At 43.9% G+C, this 24106-nt stretch overlaps 1 protein-coding gene across 2 annotated transcripts in view; it reads right to left on the minus strand.

The window, feature by feature from the left end:
• The window catches only part of KIT (KIT proto-oncogene receptor tyrosine kinase), an 80257-nt gene that overhangs the window by 55665 nt on the left and 486 nt on the right, over positions 1-24106 (minus strand). The gene's annotated exons all lie outside the window — the stretch shown is intronic.

The following is a 24106-nucleotide window of genomic DNA, read 5'->3' on the forward strand; positions in this document are numbered from 1 at the left end:
CTTGACTCCATGTCTGTTGGAGACAGCAACTTCCGGCCGAGTTTTGGGAACAGGAGAGGGAGGAGAGTGGAGGGGAGGAGAAGGAGGAGGAGGAAGGGGGAGTGTCTTGGAATCAGTGATCAAGGAAGGCTGTGGCTAATGGCAGAGGGGAAGACACGGGTGGTGCACACAGGGGCTCAGATGAAGAGTTGGGAGATGAACATCCACAGAGGCAGGCAGCCAGGGTGAACAATAAAGAAGAAAGGAACGGGAAGCGGGGACAGAGAGGTGACTGGCAGAGAAGGCTGCGAAGCAGGCCTGCCTGGAAGCTCCTAAGGTCTGATGAATGTGGCCATGAGGTACACGACCCCATTTGGCTCAAAGGCATCAAAGGCTGGCGGGGTGGGGGGGGTACCATTTTTTAAGGCCCTCCTTCTTTAGACCTACTCTTTTCAGGAAAGCATGAGTGGCACAAAGCAGCTAATGGGGAACCACATTTCCCACGGACACTGGAGGAAGAGTGGGTGCACCAGGCTCCCTGGTACTAGAAAGGGATGTCCTACAGCAAATGGGGTGCCCTTCTCAGGGGAGGCAGGGTCAGGCGGCGCCACCCCCACCCCACCTTCTCGCCCGCTCACCTTTCTGTGGGTTTTCAGCTTGGGTGGATTCACCTGTGGTTTGGGCCCTTCCTGCCTCTGCTACTGAGAGTGGTTTCCTCCTGGGGACCAAGTCAGGCCCTCTATTTTCTGCTTTAACCACATGGATAAACCCAGTGCTAATAAATCACCTGTGTTGAGCACACCTTTCCTGTAGCAATTGCATTTGCAGCTTTTCTGGCGGTTACTGTGATCCCTGGGAAAATCATGCAGACCTCAGGCTCTGCTATAAAGCATTTTCCCACCTCAGATCCCTCCACATTGCCCCACGGGGGGCTTCTCTGCAGTTGAACCCTCCATGCTTTCCTCCTACTTCCTCCGGATTCACAAGCATGCCATCTGGTGGCAAGAGAAGACGCCCTCCAGTTGCTTTGCCTTTTGAAAAGGACACCCAAGATCAAGGGGGTGTTAAACGTTCTACATGCCTCTAAAGGAAACTTACTACGAGGACTGGACAGCAGAACTTCAAGCTGCCAATCAATGTCTTCTAAAGATGTGACAACTGTCACAGCTTTCCTCCGGGTGAAGGAGGGAAAAATTAGTGATCGTTTGGTGTCTGCCAAGATAGCTAATATTTGTACACTTTAGATGAAATGTGTAACTGCATGTTTTCACTCTAAAGTAGCTAGTGGAAGGCATAAGAAAAGAAATGCAATGATGGGGACATGGAGAAGTTCAGGATTCTAAATCTTGGGCAAGTCACTTAGGTTCTCTGGGCCTTGGTTTCCCCTTCTGAAAAACTACAAACAGCCCAGTAAAAGCCATCAAAAGCGCGAAGATTCTAGGATCTGTAATCAAACACATAGGCCATAAAAGGGTCAAGAGAAAGCCCCTTATAAAGATCCAGTGGCAGGACATGAAAGGTACTGAACTATTTGTGGTGAGAATTAATAGCAGTGATTCTTTCATGGCATCAATAATATAACTAACCACCTATTTGTTTTTAAACTACTGCTTGAACACAGAATAAAGACCTAAACATGGAATTTGACCCCTGGCTCTTACAGCTTATAAAGTGAACAACTGTGACAAACATATCATTCAACACGGAAAGCACCCCCTTCAGTATATTATCTTGCAAAATGTCTTCTAGACATGCACACATCGCCAGCACCAAAGGCTACTTAATATATTTCCTACTCACTCATCCGAAGAAAAATACAGCCCCATGTTTGAGGAAGCAGGACTTCCCCTTTTGATCTCAGCCAAAGATATGTACCGACAGGAAAACCTTTATCTGCCATTATGAAGTCGGTCTTTGGGGAGTCAGATAAGGACTGGATTTGACAAGCACAATATATTAGGATCCATCCCTGCAGCAAAGAGGAACTTTCTCATTTCCAGTGGGTTTTTCCCAATAGCCCAGAACAGGTCCTGTTGTGAATATGTAGGTTTCCATGTTTTGAGCTCTGGGAAGCATGTACTGAAACCTGAACCAGATAAGAAGCACTAGGATTCAAATCCAGCAAACACTAGAACAAGACCCACACTCTCTATGAAGTTAGGGGTGCAGGTCGGGGAGCTCTTGACTTCTTTCAACCTTAACTTCCTTAACTTACAGAAGGACTAAAGAACAAAGTAAAAAGGCAAGATGAGCCCTTGCGGGTTTGGCTGGGTGGACAGAGCATCGGCCTGAGGACTGAAGGGCCCCGGGTTCGATTTCGGTCAAGGGCACATACCTCGGTTGCAGGCTCCTGGCCCTGGTCCGGGGACATGCGGAAGGCAACCAATCGATGTGTCTCTCTCACATCAGTGTTTCTCTCTGTCTCTCCCTCTCCCTTCTAGTCTCTCTAAAAATCAATGGAAAAAATATCCTTGGGTGAGGATTTTAAAAAAAAAAAGCAAGATGAGCATGGCCAAGGTCAGCTATGCTAAGCAAAGGCCAGCTTTCCCCTGAGACCTACCTACCAAGCATCAAGGAAGATCTTTTTTTTTTTAATATATTTTATTGATTTTTTTACAGAGAGGAAGGGAGAGGGATAGAGAGTTAGAAACATCGATGAGAGAGAAACATCGATCAGCCGCCTCCTGCACACTCCCCACTGGGTATGTGCCTGCAACTAAGGTACATGCCCTTGACCAGAATCGAACCTGGGGCCTTTCAGTCCGCAGGCCGACGCTCTATCCACTGAGCCAAACCGGCCAGGGCACCAAGGAAGATCTTTGTGTGTGCATGTCTCACCTCCAAGAAGACCCTCCTGGCTGCACACTCCAGAGAGGAGGGCTACAGCCGGATCCTCACAAGATATTACAGAAGGACCTGCAGGTGTAAACTGCCTTCACATTAGCATTGTCCTGCACACGTGTGGAGAGTGTGGGCAGCACTCCAATACTAACTAATCACCCTACCATTTCCTCCTACCAGGAAACTGAGAATTGCTCAAAATGTCAATTCCCAGGCTCAGGAGGAAAAATGAGGTTGTGCCGGCAGGAAATGAGGTTGTGCTAGCGGCAAATGAAAACCTTAAGACATAAAAATACCTGACTCCATAAGCTCTCGCTCTAATTCTGCAGCATCGCATTCTAATGACATCCAATGAAATACCCTAAAGTTAAGGACTAGGGAGTCAGCATTTACAGACACAAACATAAATATATGCCAACTAGGCACTGAATTATTTTCATGTGGTAAAATATACCTAACATAAAGTCTACCATTTTAATCATTTTTAATTGTACAGTGGAGTGGCATTAAGTACATTCACAATGTTGTGCAAACATTACCACAATCCATCTCCAGAACTTTTTCATCATCCCAAGGTGAAACTGCCCATTCAACAATAACTCCCCACTCTGCCACCCCTGGCCGCCACCCCCACCCCCCCAGCAACCACCATCTACTTGACTAAACTGGGGATCTCATATAAGTGGAACCGTTCAATAGTCGTCCTTTTGTGTCTTGCTTATGTAACTCAAATAATATCTCCAAGGTTCATCTGCAGCATGTGTCAGTTTCCTTTTGAAAGCTGAATAATATTCCATTGTATGTATACACCACATCTCTGTTTACCCATTCATTCTGACATCTGGGTTGTTTGCCTGAGGCCTTTTATTTTTAATCTGTCTTCAAATGTGATCTACACTGCTGAAAGGCCTCTCTGATTTTCTAGTTCTGAAAGACGCTAGGAATCCTACTTGGCTTAAACAGATATTTAAGCTAATTCTCACCATAATGGGTAAATCAATACATGTTACTGGTGGGTATACTCTAAACCCAGCTTTTAATTGACCCGTCAGATAATTGCATCTTCTCCTCCATTCCATACAGAGAACGGACAGAATGCTTGTTTTCCTTCTACTTACACTTTCATTTTATAGCCACGAGACAGTAAAAGTAAGAACAAAAGTATCAATAGCAGTAATAATACAAAGGAATTTTATCTGAGGCAGTTGCCAGAGAAAAGGTTACCAGCATTGATAACTGTCTTGCAGACAGACTTGCATGAGCTGGAGCAAAACAGTTTGGCTGCAGCTCCGGATAACAGGCCGAGGCAAGGGCCCCTTTGCCCCTCTTTTCACAGAACAGGTAGAAACCTACAGGGAGCCCTTTTTTATGTATTCGCCTTTGTGTTACTTTGCCAGAGAAGAGGTTCCGCTTTTATAGAGTCTAGAGAGAGCCAATTTCCAGGACCGCAGTGGATGAGTTTTAGGGTCTGAGTTGAATTAAAAGGACTAGGGCTAAGATTGAGGAGAAGAGCACGAAGCTCAGAGTGTACCTCCCAGGAGGGGCCTCGACCCTGGAGGGGGGAAGGCCACACTCGGGTGGAGGGCAGAAGAGGAAACTCATTCTGGTTGGCCTCAATGCTCTCACAAAATACAAAGCTGAGTTTCCTTGGAATTGGTCTTGGGGGGAGGGGGGAGGTTAGCAACTTACTCTCAAAATGGTTCAGAAAAAATAACATGCATATACATAGACAAAGTAAAATGTTAACAATCAGTGAGTCTAGGTGAAAGCATTCTGGAGTTCTCTGTACTACTTTTGCAACTTTTGTAACTTTATTTAGCAGCATTTTTCAGCCTGCGGCAAGCTCAGAGTCTGGAGAAGACGGTGCTGCTAAAGCAATAGGAATATAGAAAAACTGGTGTGGGGTTTGGAGCCAGACAACCATGGATTCCAATCCAAGCTATGAGCTTTGGGAAGGTTACTTGACCTCTCCAAGCTTTAGTTTTGACACCTATAAATTGGGGTTAAAATATTTCAGGATTCTTACATCATCTCTAAATCCTTTATGTAGCCTGCAATCAATAAACAGTCCTGTTATTACTACTGCTGTAATTACCGTGCTCGATAGTAACAAAGGTAGGTAAGAGAGTACCAGAGAAAGGATGAGAGCCACACTGGGATCCAGGATGGGTGGGAAGGCATAGGGGTGGAGGGGGGAATGTGGAATGACTGAAGTATGAGGGAATATGGCATTTAATAAAGATAAATAAAATAAAGGCATAGGCACTAAAACATAAAATTATGGCCATTCATGCCATCAACACTCCTAGCCAACTCAGCAGATTATAGCTGTTGTGACACCGAGAAGTTGTGTTTAGGACTTTAGTTCCAACATTTACTGTGTTTATCACATTCACTTATTCTAAAAGGAGTTTACAATAGGTCTAAAAGATTATGTTGAACCTCAAATGTAAAACAAACAAACAAAATCCCACAACAATCAACTAATTTAACACATTAGTCAACAGATGATCATCAGTTCCTCTATTGAAAGCAATATTCCCATTGAAACCCCATCTTTAAAAAAAAGTTGAGTCCTCACTCTAAATATATGTATTTTTATAAATTACACATGTGTTTGTTATTGGCAATCCTTTTACTAAATATCAACAAGGCTTACTCAGTGTCTTATTTGAGGCAGGTGCCCCACCTTGAAGCTGCTGCCTCTGGAAGGCTAACCCCATGCTTTCACCTTCTAGAACAGGAATGAAAAGCTCTAGCTTTCTCCAAGCCAAAACAAAGGAACTACAATAAGGCAAAGAAGTGTATCTGCTCCTCTATTAGAAGCGGGTGGGAAGAATATGATGCCCCAACATCAACTTTGTGAGTTGCAAGCAGCAGCTCTTTTTGGACAAGTCATTTCCTTGAAAACTTCCCAGGTGCCACCTTTACCACCTTGGCTGCCGGCTTCTGGTCCATGCACTATGAACATTTCCAAGATCAGAGACTTTCTCTCTTTTCTCACATCCTTGGAATAATATTACTCAAGAACTTCTCTGGGGTATCCCAGAGGCCAGACCCCAAATTAGAACCAAGTTATGAAATGTTGCTGCCACTGTGCAAGGAACTTGCCTTTCAACTGTGATAGGACTGCATGGTGGTGGCAATTGCTCCTGCAAATAAAACTCATTAGGTGACATCTCTATCAAAATTTCATACATTAACCAGCCCCATAGCACAGGGATAAAGATGGGACTGCCCCTTCCCCACTCCATCATTCATTCACTCATCTGAAAATATTTCCTGAATGCTTGCTGTGTGCTGGGCTCTCCTGCTAGAGCTGAACAAGGCAACGTCTCTCCCCCGCACGAGAAATAAACTAGTAATTATACAATTATATAATTACAACGTGATGAGTACACAGGCGTGCACTGCACAAGGAGAGCTGACCTGACCTACCCTGGGGGGTCGAAAGGAAACATAAGCTGGGATCAGAAGTGCACTAGGAGACCAGGGGGGAACGTGGTGCCCCTTGCAGTGCTGGATGGAGCAGGACGCCTTTAAGGAGTAAGAAGAAGCACTGAGAGCAATCGATAAGGCAGGTAGTGTGTGCAAAATGGAGATCAAAAGGAAACACGGGAGGCCCTGAATTGGATCGGCGTGCACACATTTTATTCTAAGAGCGCTGGGTTTTAATCAGAAGGAGCCTCAATCATATTTGTCCTTTCTAAAAACCACCTCTAGAGGGGCCTTCCTGTCCCCTCTCCCAGGCGCACATACACGTTTTCTGAAGGCTTCTTGCAGCCTCAGCCGAGGCGCCGTCCCACGGTACTGCAGTTGTCTGTTTTCCTGTCTGGACTAACTGAAACTCTATCTTCTTGGTGCAGCAGAAGGAGAACTGAGAGTTGCACCCTCCGCTGACGCTCCAAGAGACCACAGGAGCTTTAACTTTGTAATGCTCACAGCCCACAGCTGAGACAAAGCTCAGCCATTTTTACACTCTAGATGGGTGACTCCCAAACTTTAGCTGGTCCAGGAATCACCTGGAGGGCTTGTCAAAATGGACTGCTGGGTCCTGCTCCAGAATCTCCGATTTCACTAGCTCTGGGGTGCGGAGGGAGCGTGCATTTCTGATGAGTCCAAGGTGATGCTAGTGATGCTGCTGCTGCAGGCCCCATTGGATAACCAGGGGCCCCCCTCCCCCACAAGACAGGCAGCTGCCAGAAGAAACCCATGGCATGAGTGCCTCAGAAAATATTTTTTACCAGTATCTGTATCTTGGAAATCAAAGCAAACCTGCAAAAACAGATTGTCTTGAGTGAACAAATCTGCCTGGCTTTTACACCTAGAAATCGGCCTCGCACTGGGTCCCCCTGACAAGCTTTGGCAGCCACTCGGGCACAGATTTCTCGAATCCCCAAGCTTTAGAAGTGGGAAATGTTGCAGAATTCACCAGTCACAGCGACGGGACTCTAGAAGAGTGACACGGGGTGGCAAAGACAACTTCTGCAGCACATCAGACCTCAATCTGGTACACTACATCCGAGCACCCAGAGCCCACGTCCACAGCCCGTGCTAATCCAGTGAGGGCCCGAGTCCCATGTGCAGTGGGTGAGACAGAGAAAACAGCACAGGCCTCTCCTATACTGTAATGCGCCTGCACGCAGCCCCATCAAATACCCGGCATTCCTTGGTGAATAGTCCCATACCTTTCGCCAATTTCCTAAATTGCTAATCAGATACATGCAGCAACAGTTAATTCTGCATCCATTCCACATTTGAATAAACAAAATAAAAAATAATTAGACCGAAACAATCACATTGGTCTAAAAGCACACTAATGGACAAAATTAGTTTATTCAAATTTGTTGTAACATTCATTAGAACACTTGTTGGTCAATTTGCTTAATGAGTGTTCACTTTTCCCTTAATTTTTCGTGGGTGACATTCACTTAGAGCGATACATTAAGCCTGCTACCCTTCTGCAAAGAATTCCTAATTGACCAGCCCCATGTTTGAGATGATTTCTTCTCACTCAAGAAAGACGAATGTCTTAAAATGATCTTGCTGTATTTTCCAGAATTAAAAAAAAAAAAGTTTCCAATATGTCCATTGAGAAAGTTTTACTTCTTCCTTATATGGCTCTAGAATAATGGCTATCCCTAAAAAAAAGGGGGGGGAGGGTGGAAAGAGACCTATCCTAAAATTGTAACCTTTAATATGTAATTTAAATCAATGGCCAATTGGAGGAAACTCAAGTTGGAGGAAGGAAATTTAGTATTTTTGGAAATCTAAATTAATACTATGTCAAACCCTGGCAGCACTTTTTTCAAATCACTATAATTACAGATATGCAAATTTTTCACTGGGGGGAAAAGCTAAAAGGAAAAAAATGCACCTAATTAAGTAATGATTTTATCTTTAATAGATGGTATTAAAAATATAAATGAGGTTTAAAACTTTCAAAGTAAAATAGTTCTAGTTTAAAGCTTTTAAACTATTATCTTTCAGAACACAAGGAATATCACACCAAACAAACAATGGCAAAAATCTGTCACTTTTTATACGTTTTCCTCAGTAACATTAGCTCAGATATAAGCTCCCTCGCATTCAGATGATTTTAACCTTTTGTCATTAATAATCAGCTTGGAAAGATAATGCTGCATAGGCCACAATATTCAATTTCCATTTTCAGATAGTTATGACCACTGACTTTTCTCTCTACAACACATTTTTAATAACTATTTTGAAAGAAAATTATTTTTAAAGGCAACTACCAGTGATTTAATGTGTCAAGACTTTGCTACACTGGTCCCCATTTGATAGGCTCAGAGATTACTAAATTTTATGTTAAAAAGTCCATATAGATTTTGGCAAGATGGTAGTGGCAGCATAATTATTGAATCTCCTGAACCCAACCCCCACCCAACCTTAAAACACACAAATAGAGCAGAACCAAAAAGGACACAATCTACACGATGAGGTGATAAGGTATTCCGATGAACCCTATGTATGAGGAGGTAGGGACATGCTACCAACAGCTTCAAGAACTGCCAGTAAGTACTTGCAGGAGAGCCCAGAGGGCCTGCTGAGAAGACCCATGTAAACTGGCACGGGACCTGGCAGGTTTCAGTTTCACTAGCGAGTGCAGAGGGGATCTTACCCATGTATGTCTAAGGTGCTGGAATGTGCTGGGGTAGGGGAGTTCTGATCCCTATGAAGTAAAACTAGGACAGTTCCATACTGAGGAGAAACTGCTGGGGATGAGTCTAAGATGAGCAAAATAGGGACAAAGGGAAGGTTCAAGAGGGGTTGGGGGTGGGGGTGGTGAAAATGGACACAGAGTAAGATCTTAGGGTGTAGAAAAGTAGAATCCATCTTCTCTACCACTTCGTGAAAACAATGTAAGTGGGCACTCTAGAACTGTGAAGCTAGAAAAGCTATACTGGCCCTACTAAAAATATAGGAAAACTCACAGTAAACAACAGAATAGAATCACAGTTGAATTCCAAAGTGTTATTTAGAGAAAAAATAAGAAACAGAATGACATCCCTAGTATAGACAATAAAATCATGCCAGAAAGACACAAAACAAATGAAAACTATAACATAACATTTCAAAATGAGCTAAAAGAAATTCAATAAATTTGAAAAGCTATAAAAGGACAGAGTAAATCAGAAATAAGTTGGAGAAGATAAATATTTGAAAATGGAGGTAAATAATTAGGAAAAAAGTCATCTTAGAAATGAATGTTAAATACAAAGAAAACAAGAGCAAATAGCCCTAGCTGGTATTGCTCAGTGGATAGAGCATCGGCCTGTGGACTGAAGGGTCCCAGGTTCAATTCCAGTCAAGGGCACATGCCTAGGTTGTGGGCTCGACCCCCAGTGGGAGATGTACAGGAGGCAGCCAATCAATTATTCTCTCTCATCATTGATGTTTCTCTCCCTCTCTCTCTCTTTCTTCCTCTCTCTCTCCCTTCCTCTCTGAAATCAATAAAAATACATATTTTAAAAAAGAGCAAATAAAATAAATAGTGTCTTATAAAAACTACGAGATGTAAAGAGGGAAAAAATTAAATTCAAACAATGAAGATGTTAAAAGGATTTAGAAAAGTCATTAATATAGAAGACAGGCAAAGAAGATCTAACATACACATAATGGGAGTTCCTAAAGTCAACAAAGAATAGAATAGCAAAAGCTATACTACAAGAAAACTTTACTAGAAAAGAACACTTGGAATTAGATATTAAATTGGCACATCATGTCACTGGGGGAAAAAAATCAACTCAGAGCAACCAACACTTTTATAAACCTATTGGACTTCAAAAAATGAAGGTAAAAAACATTCCTTTGGGTATCTGGGCAAACAAACCAAGTTTAATGGGAGGGAAAGAAAATCAGATTGTCAGCTGACTTTGACAACACTTTAAGGCAAAAACCAATACAGTAAAATTATTAAAGAGACTTGAGCAAAGAAAAGATTGCAAGGATTTATCTATCAATCAACCTAACTTTTAAGTGTAAAGGCTATGGACAATTTGTTGTAAACATCTCTCTCTCTCTCTCTCTCTCTCTCTCTCTCTATATATATATATATATATATATATATATATATATATGTGTGTGTGTGTGTGTGTGTATTTTTATATATATATATATATACACATATATATAAATACAATAGAGAAAAATGCTAATTAACTGGGACACTGGTTGACTGGACAGGAGGAGGTTGCAGGAGGAGGTTGTGCGTGCAGCATCGGGGGCGGGGTGGCAGGGGCCTCCAGGTGCCGGCGCTTGGGGAGGGCCTGATCAGCAGCGGTGGCAGCAGCTGCTTCAAGGGCCAGAGAGGGAGGCAGGGCTGGACCAGCAGCAGCCCTGGCTGTCCCGAGGCAGGGCCGGACAGGCAACTAGAGGTTGGGCGGTGCCCAAGTATAATTCATAAAATACATCCCAAGAGGGCTTCCTAAGACATCTGTTAGAGGATGTGCTTCAGAAAACCAAAATGTCAAGAACAAGACCTAAGGACTAGTGGCAAGCATTAAATATATATTTACCTGTAGATTGAAGATTAAATGGTGATAACAAAGAAACAGTAGAGCATGTGATTGCTATATATGTTGATAAAATAATTATAGTACAGCTATCAGAAAAATTAGAGGAAGGAGTACATACCTGAAAAACATAATATGCTTGCTGATTGCCTTATAGATAGTAACTGGGAGTAAAAGGATCTTCGAATCATAGCAAGGGGAAGAAAAGAGGAAAAACAAGCTACTAGCTAATTTAAATGTTACTCGAGGTATAAAAATAATAGAAAATAACGACCATCCTCCAAAGAGCAACCAAGGGTATTATATAAAGGTATCTATATAAAGTCAACCAGTAGAACAAAATACAAATACAAAAACAAAATACAAATCTAAGTCCCCAAGGTATACAAAAAAGGGGGGAGAGAAAAAAAATTGAATAGAACAACCATCTATTAAGTAGTCTTGTTTTTAAAAAATCATATATGTGATATGTGGAATCTAAAAAAACAAAACAAATCAGAAAAAGACCCATAGTACAGAGAATAAACTGATGGTTGCCAAAGGGGTGGGGTATGGGGAATGAGTAAAACTGTTTATTTAAAAATGGTTAACTGGCCCTAGCTGGTTTGGCTCAGAGGATAGAGTGTCAGAATGCGGACTGAAGGGTCCCAGGTTCAATTCCGGTCAAGGGCACATGCCTGGGTTGCGGGCTCGATCCCCAGTAGGGCGCGTGCAGGAGGCAGTCGATCAATGATTCTCTCTGATCATTGATGTTTCTATCTCTCTCTCCCTCTCCCTCTCTGAAATCAATAAAAATATTTTTTTTAAAAAAAAAAGGTTAACTGTATGCTGTGTGAATAAAAAAATTTGTGATCAAAACTCTAAATCACCAATTTATAGGAAATACAGAGAACAGGGAAATGTAATCAGCAGAATTCAGACTAAAAAACTGCACAGGACAAATAAGAAGTTTCTTCAATAAAAAATAGGGGAATAGAACCCGTAAAGACAAAACGACTTAAAGGCCATATCAACCAATTGCAATACGTGTATCTTTTTTGGATATATCAAATATTTATATGTTTGTATATATTTTATATTTACTTTAATAGGGAAAATGTGAATGTTGAATACTCAGTGACACTGTGGAGTTATATTGATTTGGGAGGGTGTGACATTAGCATTATCGTTATTTTAGGGGTGCGAGTCTCTGTATTGTAGAGCTACATGCTGAAAATATTTACAGATAAAATTTGATGATGCTTTTGAGATAATGCTTCAAAATAATGAGAGGATGAAAAAAATAATGCGAGGATGAAGTAGAGGTAAAGCACAAAGATTTGTTGTTGATCCAACTGGTGAAGCTAAATGATGAGTATATAAGGGTTTGTTGCACTATTCTCTATGTGTGAAATGTTCCCATCATAAATATATTTTTTAAGTTAATGTGAAGTTCAATCTTGAAAAATAATGCCTGGTAATAGGTTTTCAAACAACGCAGGGAATAGCCTAGAAGTTATAGGTCCCCTACTTTTTTCTTTTTTTTTCTATTCCCTAGTCTCAACTGATAGCAAACTTAAACAAAGCCTATTTAAATTTAGGCCCCCCCCCAAAGTCTCACCCCAAACAATAGGTGCTAACCAATGACTATCAATGATGATTACACTAGATTTTTAAAAAACACACACAAAAAAAAAACTGGCTGAGAAACACTAGCCTTTCCTCAACTCTAGAGCAAGTACTTTCAAGCAACTGATGTTATTTCTTAAGCACCCCTACTTGTATAACTAAAGCTGGAAGCTTCATCAAAATCCTTAATCGACATCATTCCTTGCAGCTGAGGAATCCGCCTTAATGCCTTCTCCCAAGCTGTCCTGAATGTTCTTCATCTCAGTTCCTTCCTAACGGTACTCAAGGCAGCAAGAGTCCTAACTGCATGCCCAACAATTGACAGACAAGGAAGGACCTTTCCCGTCCTGAGTAATTCAAGTGTCAACTGTTATTTGGGGAGTCAGTCCTTGATTTGAAACTGAAGAGCTTATCATTCATGGGCCCCACAAAGGCTACCCTGAGGCTAAAATGTAAAAAGTCAGATGATGTCAACCTGGACCAGCTAGTGACTCAACCTGGGCCAGCTAGTGACAGAGGAGAGGTGACACGTGACGCAGAGTATGACTGGCGGTGGCTGAATGTCACTTTGTCAGACACAAAGTGTTATGGGTTGAACCCATTATTAAAACCAAAGATGGTCAGATATTAACAAGACGAAGATGAAACCATTTAAAAAGGAGGTGCAGACCCTCCGGCCCTTGGAGACATACTGAAGAGCATGCAGCCTGGACCCCTGAAGCATCTCTCTCAGCTGGGAAAAGGCGTTCTGGTATTTTCTGAGGAAAATGGTTCCAAACACACCACTCGGGCACGTGACATTCAAGGCTCCATGACGTCCTGAAAGTGAAGACACCTGTCTGTGCTCCTGATTGCACACACTACCCAACCCCCTCTGGGGGATCCTCCATCAGAACACCTGCTAAGGAGCTGCAAAGGCTGGAGCAGGACAGCTGAGCAGAGGGAGAATGCCCAGCCTTTCCCGTGGCAGAGACTTAAACCTCAAAAGCTCCTGCTGAGTCCCTGCCCATCTCTCTCCCGTCCCTGTTGCTCCTGGTTTGCCTTCTCTGGCCCTTCTTTCCCATCTTGAACCCAGTCCCTCCTGAGCCTGAGAAACCTAGCCTTTCTCAGCTCCCTTCCTTCATTAACCATAATACAGAACTGAAATAAAGCTAAATTAAGCTGCTTTCTATGAGACCCTAGACCAGTGGTTCTCAACCTTCCTAATGCCGCGACCCTTTAATACAGTTCCTCATGTTGTGGTGACCCCCAAGCATAAAATTATTTTCATTGCTACTTCATAACTGTAATTTTGCTACTGTTATGAATCGTAATGTAAATATCTGATATGCTGTATGTGTTTTCCGATGGTCGCAACCCACAGGTTGAGAACTGCTGCTCTCCCCCCCCCCCCCCCCCCCCCGCCCTTTCTGGGCTCTTTGTGGGCCTGGGCTCATGAAAGGAAAGGAATTCACTAAACCATAAGCCCCAAGAGGACAAGGATGTTTGCCTGGTGTGCTCGCTGCTATAGCTTCCTTGATGCTTCAGTAAGTATTTGTGAACCCATCGATGAATTCCTGGTATTGGGTCAGTTTAAAAGAGACAAGGGACCACGGAGTGAAGCTGTGAATCTTAAGCACTACAGATGCATGGCCAGCGCTGCTCCAGGTCTCTGGTAAGGACACAGAGAAGCTGGGGGCCCTGCCATGGGCTTGCCTCACCTGATGGCAGGCACACTTCCCCATCCATACGTCCACTCCTGGGCCAGCCTCTCTGTAGAAGGCAGTCATTCTGAAACTGAGGTGATCGTCCTAAATAATGTCCCTTCAAAATGCTGGCATGTAAATTAGGCTACACATTCCGATCTACTAAAAAAATGCCTAAGTCCTTCTACATATGCTAGTTTATTTTAAAAAGCAGGAGGGGAGGTGGTGCATTTTAGTCAAGCTAAAAATGTGTCTATTTCCCTGCAGTAAATATACCGACTACACTAAAATAAGTAGAAAAACATTTAAACATACCAATTAACGATTTTCAAGTGGCTATTCTAAAGACATATTTTGGATTAAGAAGCCTGCTTTAATTTAATGACAAAAAAGCCTAAAGGCAGACCCGTGTGGCTTTACCAGGCCATTTCTTAAAGTGAAAATCTTCCCAAGGAACATATTCAACATCAGCTATTAAAAAAAGAGAGAGAGAAATCTACATTGTGAAAATTACACTGGAAACACATCTAAAACATTTTACAAGCTGAAAATTATTATCACTCTACAAGTACCCATAGTCTTTCAAAATGGACTACTCCTCAACTTTTTTAAAACATTAAGCCTTGTTTTCTTAAAAACACTCACTAGCCCTAGCCGGTTTGGCTCAGTGGACAGAATGTCAGCCTGCAGACTGAAGGGTCCTGGGTTCGATTCCGGGCAAGGGCAAATTCCTGGGTTTCGGAGTTGGTCCCCAGTAGGGGGCCTGCAGGAGGCAGCCTATCAGTGATTCTCTCTCATCATTGATGTTTCTATCTCTCCTTTTCCCTTCCTCTCTGAAACCAATAAAAATATATTTTTTTTAAAAAAACACTCACTAGCCAAATAACAAATAAACAATGCCACCATCCACCTATCACAATTTTAAAATCCACCAGTTTTCCCCAGAAGCCAAATCTATGTTAGATCCTTCTCTATAAATACTTCCTTCCAATAAAGAGACACCAAATCATTTCCAAAGTTCTTTGTGATAACACCTCCATTGTTCTACCTCTGCTAAGTAATTCCTCTGCTTAAGGCTCTACAAAGGCCATTATATGTAAATTACTGGCAGCCCTGGGTTGTTTGAAGTTTTAACACCCTCTGACATAACCTGACTCACCTGGGGTAAACCCAAAGGCAGCTGGATGGCTCACCTCACTAGAAAATTAGAAAAGGAGTAATGGTTTCTCCTCGGTTCATTTTCCTTATTATTTTTCCCCCTTGATTGTGAGCAAGGTTTTCCTTGGCAAGTGTCATCATCACTCACACCTTTTCCTGAAATGATAGGCTTGTGCCTCCCCCAGCCTCTTAGCTGTGAGCAGTAACCAGTGTCCCTAATTACTTCCTAATGCAAGCCTTTGTGAACCCAGGATCGAGTCTTAAGATGTCCTAAACCACACAGGACCTTTATCAAGGGTTGGGGGTTTTGCTTGTTGCTGGCTTAGTTTTGGTGGTGGTGGTGGTGGTGGAGGAGGTGGTGGTGGTGGTGGTTGGATAGGAGGGTGGGTGGGTGGATGGGTGGGTGGGTGTGTGTGTGTGTGTGTGTGTGTGTGTGTGTCTTTAGCAAATGAATTTATGCAGACTGCTACATACCCCGCTTATCATTTATATAAATATTTAAAATCTGTTAATAAGTAGAGTCAAAGATCATCTATTGCAGTGGTTCTCAACCTTGTTATGGGGTGAGGCCACAACATTAATAACAAAGAAACAGAACTTCCGGAGGATGAGGCCCAGAAATCAGGATTTTAAAAAGATTCCCAGGTGATTCTACTGTGCAGCCAAGGTTGAGAACCACTGATCTATTGCCACTATCAGATGTTGAATCTACAAAACCTGTTATTTCAGCTGGGAGTGAAGAAGGGGTAGGCAGGGTGGGCACTGTAATTTGCCCTAAACTTAAAAGTAACACAAAGTACATAATCTGGAACCTGCTCTGGATTTGAATTGAGCATATAATCTAGGTAAAACATGCAAAAGTATGATCTTTTAAAGTTGTTTCTGAGTAAGCTACCAATTGACCACATTACAACTACCACAAATCGCATCACAGATGGCAACCCTTCTAATCAAAGAATTTTCCTTTAAAAAATCTTGTCTTCTGGGGCAGTTTAAACTACTCTCATTTTGTCCCGTTCTTCACTCACATACTACAAATATTTGAAGACTGTCATTCACTAAACCTTCCTTCACCTTATCTACTCCAGGCTTAATAAATCCAATTTCTTTAAGTTGCCTTCAAAGGCAACTATTTCCCAAAGCTTTAATTAACTCTATGTCCTGTTCTATATCCAGAATGTCCATTTTATTATCTGAGGAAACCTATAAACATACTTTTTAAATGGCCTAACGCAGAGAATACAGGCAGAGTTGTATCTTCCTGATATGTATTCTTTTCATGAAAATTCACTTTTTATTATATCACTGCTGCACAACACACAATTCTTTTGTTCCTTTTCTTTTATTTTTTAACATACAATTCTTTATAATCCCTAAATCCTACCAAAGAGCCATGTTCCATACCTCTGGGGTTTAGCTTTTATTTTTTCATGGACCTGACCCTAGGAAGAATTTCACGCATGTCTACCACCTGCAGAACTGAGTTTCAAGCCCATGCAGCCTGTAAATAACCAATCAAAAAACAGCAGAGTCCAATGTCAAACCCTTCCACCACCACAGGGCTGCTCCCTCCTCCTGTTTTTTGTTTGTTTGTTTATTTCCATTAATTCCACCTCACCACCAGTTCTCTCAGTTATCCACCCTGCAATAACTCCCGTTCCCCTTCCCTTGATCTCTTTAGTCACTAAAATTTAGTGCCTGACACATCCAAGGTGCCTGTAATATGCCAACTGAATTAAGTCTGCCACCTTTATCTTTCTCCCATCCCTTATGTGCTCTCTCCTTTCCAGGGCCCGCACCCTCACACACCCAGGCCCTTACTCCTTCACCTAAAGAGTCTGGTCATCCCTGGGCCCAGTTCCCCACCAACTCATTGCCTTGGCCATGAGCTCCACCACCCTAAAAGAGGCCCCTGGTATTTGTACGTTCCAGTTCACAGCAGTATTATTCATTATAGCCAAAAGTGGGAGGCAACCAAGTGTCCCTTGATGGATGAATGGGTAAAATGGGACATATACATACACATACATCTACATACAGCAGGCTACAACATGAATGAACCATGAGGACATGGTACTAAATCAGCGATTTTCAAGCTTTTTCATCTCATGGTACACAAACTAATTACTAAAATTCTGCGGCACACCAAAAAACACATTTTTTGCCAATCTGATAAAAAAAGGGGGAGGGGGTATAATTTTGATTTATTCACACCGGATGGCTTTTGTTGTGTTAGACGTTGTCATTTTTTTATTTGACAACCTAAGGAAAAAGAGGTCAGTGCCCCTGACTAGTCAGGTATTGCATATTTTAAAAATTCTTGCGGCACACCAGCGTGCCTCTTGCGGCATACCAATTGAAAATCACTGTGCTAAATGCAATAAGCCAGTCACCAAGACAAATACTGAATGGTTCCACTGGTAGGAGGTTCCTAGAGTATCCAAATTCACAGACAGAAAGTAGAATGATGGTTGCCAGGGGCTGGGGGAGGGAGAGAACAGGGAGTAATGGGTACAGAGTTTCAGTTTTGCAAGCTGAAGTGCTCCAGAGACTGGCTGCACAACTATGTGAATGTACTTAACACTACTGAGCAGGACACCTAGAAATGATTAAGATGGTAAGCTTTATGTTATGTGTATTTTACTAAAATTTAAACACACATCCCTTCCTTAGTCTCAGCTGCCCACTGGGGGTGTCCAAGTTTTCAGAACATTTGCGGAGAGGGCTTACCTGGACGGAATGATGGAGCGAGCAGCCCGGTACCAATAACACAGGCCGAGGACCACTACTGAGTCACCTCCACCCTGGCCTGGACCTCAAACCTTGTTTTAGAATCTGGACCGAACTCAACACTAAATGTTCCCTGAAGCTAAACCAGAGTCTACCCCTCCAACTCCTACCGCAACCATCACACCGAGAGAAAGACTGGACAAGCCGCAAATAAGATCTTAATGTCTTGCTCTCTATTTCTGTAGCTTTTTCCAATTGAAGCCTCAACTACAGACATTCTGCCCTCTCTCTTCTAAGGTTTAGAAATTAATCTCAAATGTTATCTCCCACATGGACACTTTTACTGATCCCTGATCTCTAGCACCCACCCACCAAGACAGAAACACCTCCCCTCTTAAATCTTGCCCAAGCACTTTGCACTTGTTTATATTTTATTTTATTATTTTTTTTCATTAAAATGGTTTTAATGTTGACATTATTGCAGGAGGCCTCCTCCCTGCCTTGGCTCACCTCCACCTTCCCCTGCCTCCCCCTTCCTTCCACTTCTTAAGACACCAATTCTACTTTGAATCATGGCTGTGTTCTTACCTGTCCCTCTCCCATCCCTAGCCAGTTCCTGGAGTCCCTGCAAGGACCAAGGCATAGAGACTGATAAATCTTTGTTAAACTGAATCCGAAATGTTTACTGAGCATTTATTGCATTCAAAGTGCTTTGCAAGCGCTGGAGAAGTGGAGAGATGTTAAACCAATATTTACTGAGCACCACTCAGTGTCCAGCCTGGAGCAACGGACAAGTTCAGCGCGGCCCCTCACTCCTAGGGAAGGCAGTCACCGAAAAGCCGACCTCAAGGAGCTTTCAAGGTTAATAGGGCTCGTGGGACCCAGGAAAGCTACACTTACTTATTCACCTTGAGAAAATGGCCATTTACAGACCTTTCCCCTCCTAAACTCTTATCTAGTAATCTGTATCCCCTTTCATGGAAAGCAGGTCAAATAAGATTAAATAAAAAGCGAGGGAGAGAAGTATGCATTACCAGAAACTATTGGCTTAAAAAAAACAAACAACAAACTAGACATTAAATGTATATACTTCATTTTAATACCAAAACATACTTCTAGATAATCTGGTTTTAAACCATTTCCATTTTTTTTATAAGAGATAAAGCTGAAAGAGGAACATAAAATCAGCCTCACGGTGCAGTACCGGGCCGTCCCTGCGAGGGACCCTGTGCTACGCCTGTATGTGCGTAACTCGTTTACTCCTTTCAGTAGCCCTGTGCCACCATGCCCATTTTACAGATCACACACCCGGCCAGTGGTGGGACTGAATAAAATCCCAGGTTGTCCATTTCAGAGGCCAAGCTGTTAACTAACTCTAGTGCCACTGGCCCTAAATATCAATTCAACTTAAACTTTAAAATTTGCAAAACTGTTGAAAATCTAGCTGACAGAAAGGTAGGCAATGGAAGAGATCTAACAAAAGTGTGTCATAACCAAAATGTATGCATAAGATGAATGGAAAAATCACCAGGTATAAATGTTTTCATTGGAGAAATCTTCTGGTTCCCTCACCCCGAGATCTGTTCAATCTCTAAAACTAGTGCTTCCCAACTGTTATGTCAAAAGCTATATAAAACTCAAGACAAAAATTAAAGTTTGTCCCGTTTTATAAGCTGTCAAGTTAGTACTTATTGGTACCTGCGTACGAGGATTATAAAGAGAAGCAGTCAAATTCTACATACGAGCGGAGTTTACGCATGTGTTAGCTGCCTATCCTATCCCAGATCCTGTGCCAAGCATCTTTACAAGAATCTCTTTCTACTCTTCAGGGCAATCATATTAGTGAAGACATTATTCCCATCTTAGGGATAGTAATAATTCCTATTTTGCAGATAATTATGGCTGACACACATTAAGGTTGTACTATGAGCCTGCCGGGCAACACCATTCTAAAAACTTCATATGTAGCAACACATTTCTGGCACAGAGAGGTTAAGTAACTTTCCCAAAGTCACACAGCTAAAAAACTAGGATGAAAAAGTGAAGTTCAGCAGGTTAAGCAACTTGTTCTATAGCTACAAAACTGGCAGCTGCAGAGCCGGCAGACTAATTCAAAGTTGTTTCACTCCTTGGGCCTGTACTCCTTCTACTAGGTAGCTGTGTGGTACCCCTGGGCTTACCAGGGCCCAAGCTAAATGCCTTAACGCCCAAGGACTGGCAGTAAAGAGCGGTACTGCCTAGAGCAGTGGTCAGCAAACTCATTAGTCAACAGAGCCAAATATCAACAGTACTTCTTCAAAATAGACTCGCCCAGGCCGAAAACCGACTTCTGAGCATGGGCCACGATGTTTTAATCGCACTGTACGCGCGCCTGCACGTGGTATTTTGTGGAAGAGCCACACTCAAGGGGCCCAAGAGCCGCATGTGGCTCGCGAGCCGCAGTTTGCGGACCACTGGCCTAGAGCAAGCATGTCAAACTCTGGCGGGGGGGGGCTACATGCCTCGTTTAGCAGCAGCCGGCCGCAAGTTTGACATGCTTGAGCAACCTGAAGAGCACAGGTCTTATCTAAAGGGGCAGTTTTCAATTCTCCAAGAGATTTGGATATAAATTCTCCATATTTTTTAAATATTGCCTCAATGTTTTCTTAAAAAGCATCATGTAGGCCAAACAAAACATGTCCATGGGCTATCAGCTTACAACTTCTCTTTATTTATTAAGAGTCTAAAGTCCAAAGATGAGCTGTCTCATGTCCAAAGTATCAGAAATTAGAGGGGCTAAGCCAGGCTTACTCACAAGTGCCCTCTCCTTTCAACAATGATTTACCCTACAAACCTTTACCTGTGGTAACTCCCTTGTAGACCCCTCCCCACTCTGGATTTCCAGCCATGAAAAAAAAAAAAATCCAAGTTACAGAGATTGCATATGAAATTTTGTTTAAGATTCCTTCAAATGTCTTTCAATCCCTTTTTGTAAAAGTTACCACACCTGAATACAACAAAATAAAGCACTTCCATGTCCTAACCTGTCGATTGTTAAAACTAAATTCATCCTGGAGAAAATTCGCTGCCTTTGAGGGGTCCCCACACTTGCAGGTCCAGCTTCAAGAACTCCATTTAGGAACACTGCAGCTCATTTCCTGCTGTCCTTCCTTAATCAGCTGGGGGAAGACTTGAGGAAATGAGTCAAAATCCTACGAGCAACTTCTAGTGGCTGTCAACAACAGCAGCAAAATCCATCACCACAACAACATCTGTACATAAACGTGCTCCCAGGGAAGCCACAAAACACTTGGCACCTTCCCCCACAGAATTTGTTAGAGAATAAAAGCTGTGAGTAGTAACGTGCCCTGACAGCTCATCTTGCTCATTCAGGGTAAATGGCACAACGCCGTTACCCCTCACTGAGGGTTTTACTCTTTCACAAGTATGCCGCAAGTTTAGAACGCTAAGACCATTTTTGTGTTTTGGAATGGGGGATGGAAAATGGTTCAAACTGATGCCATCATTTTAGTGACAGCTTATCTTCCTTTCTGAGGGACTAACCTCAGGCCTCAGTGCTGATTATCTGGGGAACTGACTGATGCCCAGCCCGTTCCTCCAGCTGTAAAATGGTAGGGAGGATGCCTCTTGGGCTTGTTGTTGAGAGGAATGGAGAAGTCAGGTAAAGGCCCCAGTACAGAGCCGGGCACACCGTTTCCAATCGTAGATCAACAACGATGTACCATACGCCTAATGTGAATTTCAGACGCCACAGAAAAAGTGTACTAATGCCAGGGCATACATGCTTTATAAAACCTTAAGAACAAATGTGTGGGTGACTGGGAAAGACCGGAGTGGGGATAGATGACTTATTTGGTTCCCTTTATAAGGCCATCATATTATTTCCAACAGGATAATCATCCAGAAGGTGTGCAGCTGCTGGGGATGATCTATAGTCTTACACCTGCAGGAGCGGAGGGAGGGGGAGGCATGATTCACTACTCCTTGCAGGTTCATCCTGCTGGGCACAAGAGTTGTAAATACTTGAGAGAGGGGAGAGGATGAAGGGTCCTGTGGAGTTTGGCACCTCAAAGCAAAACGGTAGATGGGCACATGTGGACTGAGGAGAGGGCAGCACAAGCCACATGTCCCTGCTTTAGCCAGAGGTAGACTAGGAGGACACCACCAAATGGTCCCTGTGGCCAGGAGAGGCAGAGGAATTTCAAGGAGGCACAAAGGAATCAGGGAAAGAGGTCAGAAGAGGAGTAGAGTCTACCCCGAGAACCCAGGAAGAGGAGAATTCCAGACCCCAAAAATCCTTTGGGATGTGGCTGCCTCACTGTCCTCTGAGGGCTCCCCAGAATTGAAGCAACCTGCCAAGGGCACACAGCCAATACCTCGCCGAGAAAAGAAAAACCAGGGGGCAGCAGAAGGCTTTGTCACTACACCACACTGCCCCCGCCTCCTTCTCCAAAGCCAGACCTTAAAATTCCCTTTGCCAAAATCTATTGGATGGCGCAGGCTAATTATGAGGAAGAAGGAAGCAATTAATTCATTTCGTTTTTTTAAAAAAGGGAACTATTCTGTGTGGTTTGTCTTTCTAGTGCCCTCCTGGAGGTTCAATTCACGTATCTTAACAGAAATTTAAAATGCCAGGACACAAAGATGTCAGGACCAAACGTGTCATTTGAAGCTTAGGCGGCCAAATACCTCAGGAATCTGAGCACTGGCTCCGGATCCCTCCTACCTCACCAGGGTCCAGACGCAAGGCCTCTTCCCCCACAGGAAAGCCCTCACAATGCCTTCTTGCAAGATCGGGAAGCAGGAGGCTGCATCTTGAGACTTTATGGGAAAACTGAGCAGCAGTCCAGGGAGCTCCACAATAGTTCATAGCGATGCTTCCTTTGGAGCCCTTGAATTCCAGCTCAGACTCACTTTCTAACCTTACATCATCAGAGTAGCCTTCACGTTTAAAAAAAAAAAGTGACCTGGGAGAGAGCGGGTCTTCCTGGGGTTGGCAGGGCGACCTGCACTGACTCACGCACCAGCGACACCCAGGAAAAGGGGAAGGGGCAGGAATCTGCTTGGGGGCTCCCAGGAGCCTGCCAATCCTCCTCCTCCACCTTAACACCCAAGTTCCCAAGCGCATATAACCGGATTTTCACAACAGCTTTAACATCCAAGATTTGCTGAAAGTTCCACTCCACCTCCCACCCCCACCCCGACCTCAAGCGGCTCTTAAGTACAGGTATCACGTGGGAAGGGGTGTAGCAAATCTCAAAATCCCCAAACAAAACGGACCTACAATTACAGGTCGCAGACACCGATTCGAGGGGCTCGCAGAGCCCCGCCAACCTGGCCCGGCACTCTGGCCGGGCGCCGGAGACAGCCGGGGTCAGGGACCGAAGTGTCCCAGCGCTATGGCCCTGCCCGCCCCGAGAGCAGGCGGCCCGCGCTCCGAGGCGCGTGGCAAGAAAGAAACGGCACCTCCGTAGAAAGGGGCGAGCCTCCGGCATGGGATTTCCAAAAGCACCAAGTCTGCAACCTAGCGGCTGCTTGCTATACACCCTGCCCAAGTTGTCCTTGTAGCCGCCACCTCCAGGTTCGCGGGGTCCGGCCCCAGAGCTCCCCGCCGCGCGCGCGACCCGCGCAGAAGCATAAGCAGGGCGTCCGGGGGACACCGCAGCCTCCGACTCGTGTCCACGGACGACGCGCCCAGCAGAGACGGCAGCGGGTCGGTCCCCAGCTCTGGGGCACAAAGAACGGCCGCGGTCAGAAAGCAGCAGCCACGGAGCAGAGAAAAGGCTCTCCAACTTTCCTCTCGGCGCGGCTGGGAACCTGCGGGCCGGTGCTCCGTGGGCTGGTCACACACGCTCAACTTTTAACAAAAGGAAGCGGCGGCCGCGCTTCGCACGGCGAGATAACGCTGGGTGCGAACCCTCCGACCCGCCCGCGCACTCAGGGCACAAAAGCAAACTCCAAACTAGGGACGCACCTGCGCCCTCAGCCTGCACCTCGCTGGCGCCTAAGCCTCCCGCTCGCTGCTCTCATTCCGGGGAGACTCCAGCTAGCACCCCCACCACCACTGGC

Source organism: Myotis lucifugus, unplaced genomic scaffold (assembly GCF_000147115.1).
Source record: "Myotis lucifugus unplaced genomic scaffold, Myoluc2.0 scaffold_127, whole genome shotgun sequence".
NCBI lineage: Eukaryota > Metazoa > Chordata > Mammalia > Chiroptera > Vespertilionidae > Myotis > Myotis lucifugus.